Source organism: Magnolia sinica, chromosome 14, assembly GCF_029962835.1.
Source record: "Magnolia sinica isolate HGM2019 chromosome 14, MsV1, whole genome shotgun sequence".
NCBI lineage: Eukaryota > Viridiplantae > Streptophyta > Magnoliopsida > Magnoliales > Magnoliaceae > Magnolia > Magnolia sinica.
The window spans coordinates 37,758,058-37,766,217 of NC_080586.1; positions in this window are offsets into that span (position 1 = coordinate 37,758,058).

An 8,160-nucleotide genomic window follows, 5' to 3' on the forward strand; every position below is an offset into this window, starting at 1 on the left:
TGTATGGACGCTATTGTTTGAATCTAGGGTACCAAACTTACCAGTGCAAATCCTGTTTACCGTTGTACCTTGATCCGCTAAGACTCATAAGCCGGACATGGTGGTATGGGACACCGTGGTCGAGCTGTCAGCCTACGCTGGGGTGACGAGCCTCCCCGTAGTGACCAGTGAGCAACCAAACTTGTGAGCCAATTATGGTGGTATGGGACACTATATTCGTGCTGTCGGCCTACATTGATTGGTGACGAGCCCTTTGTAGTGACCTCGAGCATACTTAGATACCGCATTGAGGCGACGAGCCTTATTGTAGTAACGAAGGTATGATAGGCGTGCATTGATTGGTGACGAGCCCTTTGCAGCGACCTAAAACCATATGATCGTATGAGATTGTCTAGGACTGACGACCCTAGAATGGATCACATTTTGGATGTAGATATGAGGAAGGTACCTTAGCTTCCCAATCCTACTGTATGAAAAGGACTAATAACAACTTAGTAATCATGTACATGCACCGCATTGCATGTGCCTGGAAGAGGTGGAGCACTTTGAGGTGATGTTATGCGTAATGTAGGATGAAGACACTGAGGGTGTACCGGTGAGGGCATGCATCATTCTACATACATCCTTACACTAACAAGAGTAATTAGGACATGTTTGATTATTCTGTCTTATCATTATTGCTTGATTGAATTGATAACATGTTAACCTTTGCTTTATTGTTCCACTGAGTTGATCACTCACTCCCACGTTTTGGGGTAGTGTTAAACACCCACCAGACTCTGTCTTAGTTGCAGATCTTGATGCGACCCCTGAGGCAGAGCAGGAGTTCGAGGATGATAAGGCTGCATTTTCTTTCATGCAGTTTTCAGGCGGGTTCTAGTGAGTCATGTCTTGATGTGCGTGGGATTCTGGGATTTCTTTTTGGGAATAGATGATGTAATTTGATACTTGTAAATTTGATAGCAACACTTGTAATACGACCTGGTATGTATGTGTATTTCAGGGATTTGCACATGTGCACATATATTTCTTTAAGTCTTCCGCTTGCGTTCTTCACTTATCCCTAAATTATGTTTGCAGTTTGACTTAATCTATTCCATGTTTTATGCACTCATACAGACAACATACATCCATCATTCAATATGTTGCATAAGTGATGTTTTGAAACTTGGGAGCTGAGTTATGCTCGTCCCCCGAATTTCAGGGCGCTGCAATTCCAAGGAGAGAAAGAGCTTTGTGTATGGCCCACTTCCTACCCCAAATCTCTCATCCTAGTCCTTCAATCCTCATCATCTTCCATCAAAGAGAGAGCCAAGGAGTTTGGCATTCCATAGAACCAAGAAGATCCAATGGTGAGTATTTTATAGGCTTAGATTTGTGTTTTGATGATGGGCCATGTGAGGCATACCGATTGATTGTATGGATCTCACTTTGGACCCTATGTGTGGTCGATGGCCCACCACGATTCATATGTTCATCCCATAATGCGGCCATTCTCCATGGACCCTATCATGATGTTTATTTTCCTAGTGTGAAAGGTCATTTAGACCTTGCATTTTTGGTGGAGAAGGGATCACCACCATTGATTTTAATTAGTGGGCCCACATGTAATGGGACCCACTTGATGTATATATTATAATTGCTAGAGGAGCTCATAGTGGCAGAGCTCCTTCGCTACATGTCTCTCCCTCTCTCTCCTGATTGTATGTCCCACCTTAATATGATGTGCATGTGTTGCATCCACACCGTCCAGACTTAATGGCCGGATGGGCCAGGAGCTATCAGATGGCTGTTGTCCAGACCTTCCAGCAGGCCTGGACGAAGGGAGGCAACAAATATCAGCTTGATCCAGATCCTGGTGGCCCACCCACATGGCACCACCTTGATGCATGTATTCTATCCCCACTATCCAAGCGAGCTGGGACAGCGAGGCCTGCTGTGACATGCATGGCATCCACACTGTCTAATCACTGGACATGGTCATGGACCCCACCATAATGTATTATCCAGGTCGTCCAGGGCCTAAACGCTGCTGTTCATTTAAATATATATATATATATATATATATATATTATTGTATTATATGGTGGGTCCTACCAGTAGTATAGCTGCTAGAATGATGACAGCAAAGTTCTAATGGTCGATCAGAGGTATGTGTTACATCCCAACTGTCCATCTCTGATGTGGACCCCACCATGATATGTGGGTTCTATCTGCACCGTCCGTGTAATGGACCTCACCATGATATATGTATTTTATCCCAACCGTCCATCTGAATGGTGGGGACCCCTGCTGTATTGACATCAGCAAGTTATGTGGGTTTGAACATGAGGTATGTGTTGTATCCCAACCTTCCATTTGGGCAGTGGGAACCATCCATCCATATAGCTGCTGGGTTGACATTAGCAAGTTCTGTGGGCCTGACCATGATGCATGCATTAATCCACACCATCCATCTCTAGACGGTGCAATAAGGGGCCAGCCATGATGTATGAGTCTTATCTACACCGTCCAACACTCTGGACGATGGGACCCACCTCGACATATGCGTTGTATATTCACACCATCCGTCCCTTGGATGTGAGGCCTACCATGACGTATGTGTTATGTACGCACCGTTCATCCATTTTTTGGATCATGGGCTACCCCTTAAGCCCATGTGATGCGGCCCATTGTGACGTGTATTAGGCCCACGTGATATGGCCCATTGTGATCTATTTAAGGCCCAAGTGAATGATGTATTTGAGGCCCAGGTGATGAGCCCCATTATGATGTGTTTGAGGCCCATTATGATGTGTTTGAGGCCCAGGTGGTGAGGCCCATTGTGATGTATTTGAGGCCCATGTTTGAGGCCCTTTGTGATGTATATGCGGCCCGTGTTTTAGGCCTAATGTGATTTATGTGGGGCACATTGTGATTGTATGAGGCCCACCATGATGTAAGTGTTATATATATATGTCGTCTATCCATTTTAGGCTATGGACCCCGCCGCCTTATGTAGGCCCACCATGTATGAGTAATTTGTACATACGATCCATCCATTTCCTAGGTATTTGAAGGGCCGAGGGCCCCATTAGAATTTCAATTTCCAAATAGACCACACCTTAAACAATGGTGGTTAAATGTCCACAGTTGTAGATTTCTTTAGGGCCCACTATTAAGCCCATTTCCACCCTTAACCTAGTGGGCTAACATAAATCGTTGGGCCCCCGCTTAAGTTAGTAATACTCATTAGGCTAACCCAAAACGTTGGGCCCCCATTGATGATGGAGCTTTCTACCATGCCTTGTAGTAATTATGTTAACATTAGAATCCACCTTATGTATAGATCGGGCCCATGGAAAGGCCCATTTCATTGCACGATTTAAGGTGAAGAAACCCACTTGTTGTACCTAGTTTCACCTTCCCTATTACCCTTGCCATAGATGGAAGAATACATAGTATCATGTTGGTATTTCCACTTCTTAGAGCCTATCTTGGTGGTTGGGTTAGATCCGCCGTCCCTCTGTGGACCCCGCCATGTATTTGGGCTGATTATTGTTTATATCTGATAACCATGCTTGTGTACTTACTCTAGCAGGACACACTAAGAACATGCTTAGTATAACATCATAATTAATGCCCATATGCATCATTTATATGCCTGATATGAGGAATGATTGATAATAGCATATGCCATTGGGCTGAGATGTTTATGGGACTCCCTATGAGACAGAGTTACCCCACATAATCACACATTACGTGCAAGTTTGATGCATGACTGGATGGTATGACTCATGCATCTCACATTTGTGTGATATGATCACTATACGCCCTAGCAGCATCAGGGCCATGGCCTCCACATGCACATCATGGATGGTCGGATTGGATACCAAAAATACTTGGTTCTAGCACTGTGGGCACATAGGATGTCCTTGGGTGAAAGTCCCAGAACCTTTTGATACCAAAAGACGATCCAACGTTTAAACTAAGTGGATACATGAACGCATGAGTGCCGAATACTAGTAGGCTACGTCCCCACTATGTCGTGTTCAGTTGGAAGGGGGTGTGGCCTTATCCGCTCGAGTGAGGGGGTTGTAAGTTAGGTTGAGTTTGACCAACTCGCAAATGGGTCCACTATCGATGAGTTAGGTAGGTATTGGCAGACTACTGGTCAGGCATATAGTGTGGTCTCTTTCACTCGCTGGGTTGTGTGGCTAGGGAGGCGGTAGTCAGTGTGAAGTGTACTAGACCCCGGTGATATTCTAGAGATGAGTTATATTGTTATGTGGATTTATATGAGGATTACATGCTTGTGTTGCATCTCGCATATGATGTTTGGCTACGTAGGCCTCGCATCGCATGGCCTCGGTATGGACGACAACATTTATGCCTTATATTGCATGGCCTTGTTATAGCTGATAGCATCCATGCCTTGCATCGCATAGCCTTAGTATGACTAATAGTATTCATGGACTTACTAACATATTTTCGTATTACTCTGATATTGCATACTTGGCACTTGCCTTGCACACATACTTACACCACCCTTTAAGCTTTTCATAAGCATATGCACGACCGTTGGGTGCAGGTGACGTTGGATTGCAGCAGCGCTGAGGCAGGAGTGTGTGGCAGATTATTTTGGAGCTTTTTGATCATCTTGTATTTTCCTTTTCACATTGTACTAAAATGTTTCATTACAGTGGATATGTGATGATGTTGTTTTGTGACTTGGTTATGCTTCTGGTTATGCTCCATTACAAAAAAAATATTATATTGAAAATCCACCTCGCAGGATCCCAGGATCGGAATCTGGAATATGGGTGCCGAAAGCCAAGAATGGGGAGTTTGGGGCATGATAATAGGCCTAAAAGTCCAGCAACAAACTAAAAAATTAATTGGGAATGGGAATGGTCGATTGTATCAAAGGAAGTTTGATGGCATCGAACCCATTTCGATTACATTGACCTTGTCCACTTTCTCTAGCAACCTGAAAATTCACTAAGGGTCTCTTGATGTAATTGAACCTCTTTCAATTGCATTAAAAGTTATTGATGGCATCGAAGATGGTTCGATTGCATCGTAATATAGACCAGTTCGTCTAACAAGCTTTCAAGGAAAATCTGATTTATTTCAATGACATCAACGAATGTTCAATAGCATAAGAATTCAAATTTTGATAACATCGAAGGTCTGATCGATTGCATCAAAATAGGGACAGTTCTGTATGAAAGGACAAGCTATAGATGTCCTAGAGGGGGGGGGGGGGGGTGAATAGGATTATACAAAATAATTTGATATAATGCTAAGTAATAAACAAATATTCTCAATTGTTTAGAGTATTGAAATTTTGTTTTCAAATAGTTTGTAGGACAACCTTCACCTAAACGATTTAAGTAGGACAACCTTATTTCAAGACGTTTTTAAGATCAAAATACCATACTTAGTAAGAGAATCTAATCACAAGGAAAGTAATAAATAAATAAATAAACATTCACCACTACTGTTCAAGGAGTTATAGTGGTTCAATGCTTAACCCCACACATACTCCACTCCCAAAATTACTACCCTAGTAATTTTGGCTTTCACTATTTCAAGGTTTTCACAGGTTCACCTTAATAACCTAATATAGTTCTTGTGATTTTCACGGGCTATCACAATAAAACCCACTTTGTGATTTTCACGGGCTCACCACAAAACAACCCGCTGAGATTTTCAAGCTATCTCAGAAAAAACCAAACCGAAATGAAAATAAAGAAGTACTTATCTTTAAATAGAGAGTCGAAGATGTAACTATAGCTTGAATGTAGCAATCTTCTTTCTCGAGATAAAGATGAAGCCGTGTATGAGTTAAACCAAAAAGGAATGTAAGGATCTAATATATTTTCAATGAAATGAACAATACCCTAATGCTGCAAATTTGATTATCAGTTTCTTAAGTAAAGTATGAATTACTCTATTGAAAAATGATTAAAACTAACTTGAAAAAAAGAGAATGAAATAAGCTAAATTAAAATAAGATTTACTACATGAATAGCTTAAGAAGGCCCTGACTTTCTCTTATCGCTTGCTTATATTAAGGCCTTCTCTCATTCATTTCGGTGTGTAAATGAATGAGAGAAGGCCTCAATTTATAGCTAAAGGTCTTAGAAATTCGACTAGCCTGATTTTCAGTTTGGTTGGCCGAATTTCAACGATATCGATCCAATGACACTCAGATTTTTGGGGATAAGATCTTTTAAAAATTGGGCTAGCTAGTAAGACCCCGTCCATTTCGTACATTTTCTATGCCTATGTGCACGATGATCGACGCCCTTAGCGAGACCTGGACTAGCTGTGCATAGTGCATACCCGACTGATCAAAACCCTAAAACCTCAAAACCCTTGTCATATCAACCGCCCTGTCACCGCGGTCACTGAGGTACCACACATACATCCATGCAATGCTCCATTAGTGAGATACGCCATGAAGAATCATGGGTGTATCATGTGCACATAGCACCGTATGTTCCATTCCACACATGTGTGCAACACATGCTTCCACATATGCACTAACCACACATGGGTGAGAGAATCTGTAAGACTTGACCCGAGTTCATGTGTGCGCATGTGTGTAGGTATGTATTTTATTTCTCTTAGTCTCGCAGTCCTACCGGTCTAATCCCAGTGACCCACAACCCTTGGATAGTGTTTCCGATCATCTTTAACTCCGGTCATGTAAACCCGACTCAGATTGAGCTGAAACCTATGCCATCTTATTCGCATCGTCGTTGCAGTTCTATTGACGCATCTTGTGCATCTATCCGACATGTAGATCATAAGTTGTGTGCATTTCATTTTCTGGCCCTTAATCATGATCACGTGGCCCACCTAGGGGTGGTGTGCACAAATTTCTAGGTGGTCCCATCTTTTGGCATAAGTTACAACACACACACACACACCACACACACACTACCCAAATCCCATGTTCTACACTACCCATCACTCATACACTACCCACAACCCTAACCTATAGCCTTCCTTAGGTCCTCTTTTGCTAGCCTATCATTATCTCTCTAACCAAAGCCCCATTTCTCAATAGAAAAGGCTGAAATTTCTCTTCCCTAAACAAGCTACAATCATTTCCTTCCTACAAACACCTCTCTCTCTCTCTCTCTCTCTCTCTCTCCCCCTCATTTTCCCTCATTTCTTTTTCTTCTTTCTTGCTAGAAGAAGGTGGGACGTCCCCACCTCTCCCTCTCCATTTTCTAGCCTCTTCACTCCCTAATCTCTCCAAATCCATCCATCACAAGTTCATCTCACCCATCTATTCATCTCCCTTAGAGTGTTAGGAGCAAGAAGACCTAGATTTTTGTAAGGATCAAGGTGGGTGCTCTCCATATCATGTAGATATCTTCTTCTTAATGTAGATCCTTCCCTCTTTCTCATTTGGGATGTGTAGGACCCACCAATCAATGGTGGAGATCCTACACAACCTTCTAGATGTGTCCATTGGGCCCATGTTGTGCATGCATGTCCATGCATGGGGATTCCCTTGATGGATTCCTTTCATGGTGATTTCTTCTCATTCCTTAGGCATGATGGGTCATCTAGGCTCTAGCATCATGGTTAAGATGGCATCCCAACCAATCATCTTAGATCTAGGCCATGCATGATGAAATCCATGTTGTATTTTGCATACGTATAGTATATGTGGTTGTGATTGTGTTGGGGAAGGGTCATTAGTGGCAGAGCCTTCCCCCGATGGACAGATATCCTTCCTTTCCTCTACGTTCTCTTATATTTCTGATGATGTATGTGTGGTCCACTTAGTGGGCATGGATTGTCCAGGAAAGCCCAACAAGGGTGGGATGCCCATACCTAACCTACACTATGGTTAGGGTGTCCCATTTGCCACCCTAAATGTTGCATGCAAGAGTGGAAAATTTTAGATTTGATCTAGACAATTATGGGGCCCACTAGGGTGGGCCATAACACCAAACTTATGGGCTAATCCTTTCCTTAAATGGCTTTTACATTTATTTCAATTCAAGAATGTATTGCTATCTAGATTTTTGGGACAAATTTCTGTTGATTTTGGGCCTGAGATTGAGATTGATTGGGGGCTTTTCATACTCATCAAATATACTTTTCTGAAAGATGAGGATCTCACCTTGATGTCCCCCAAATTTCAGCCCCATC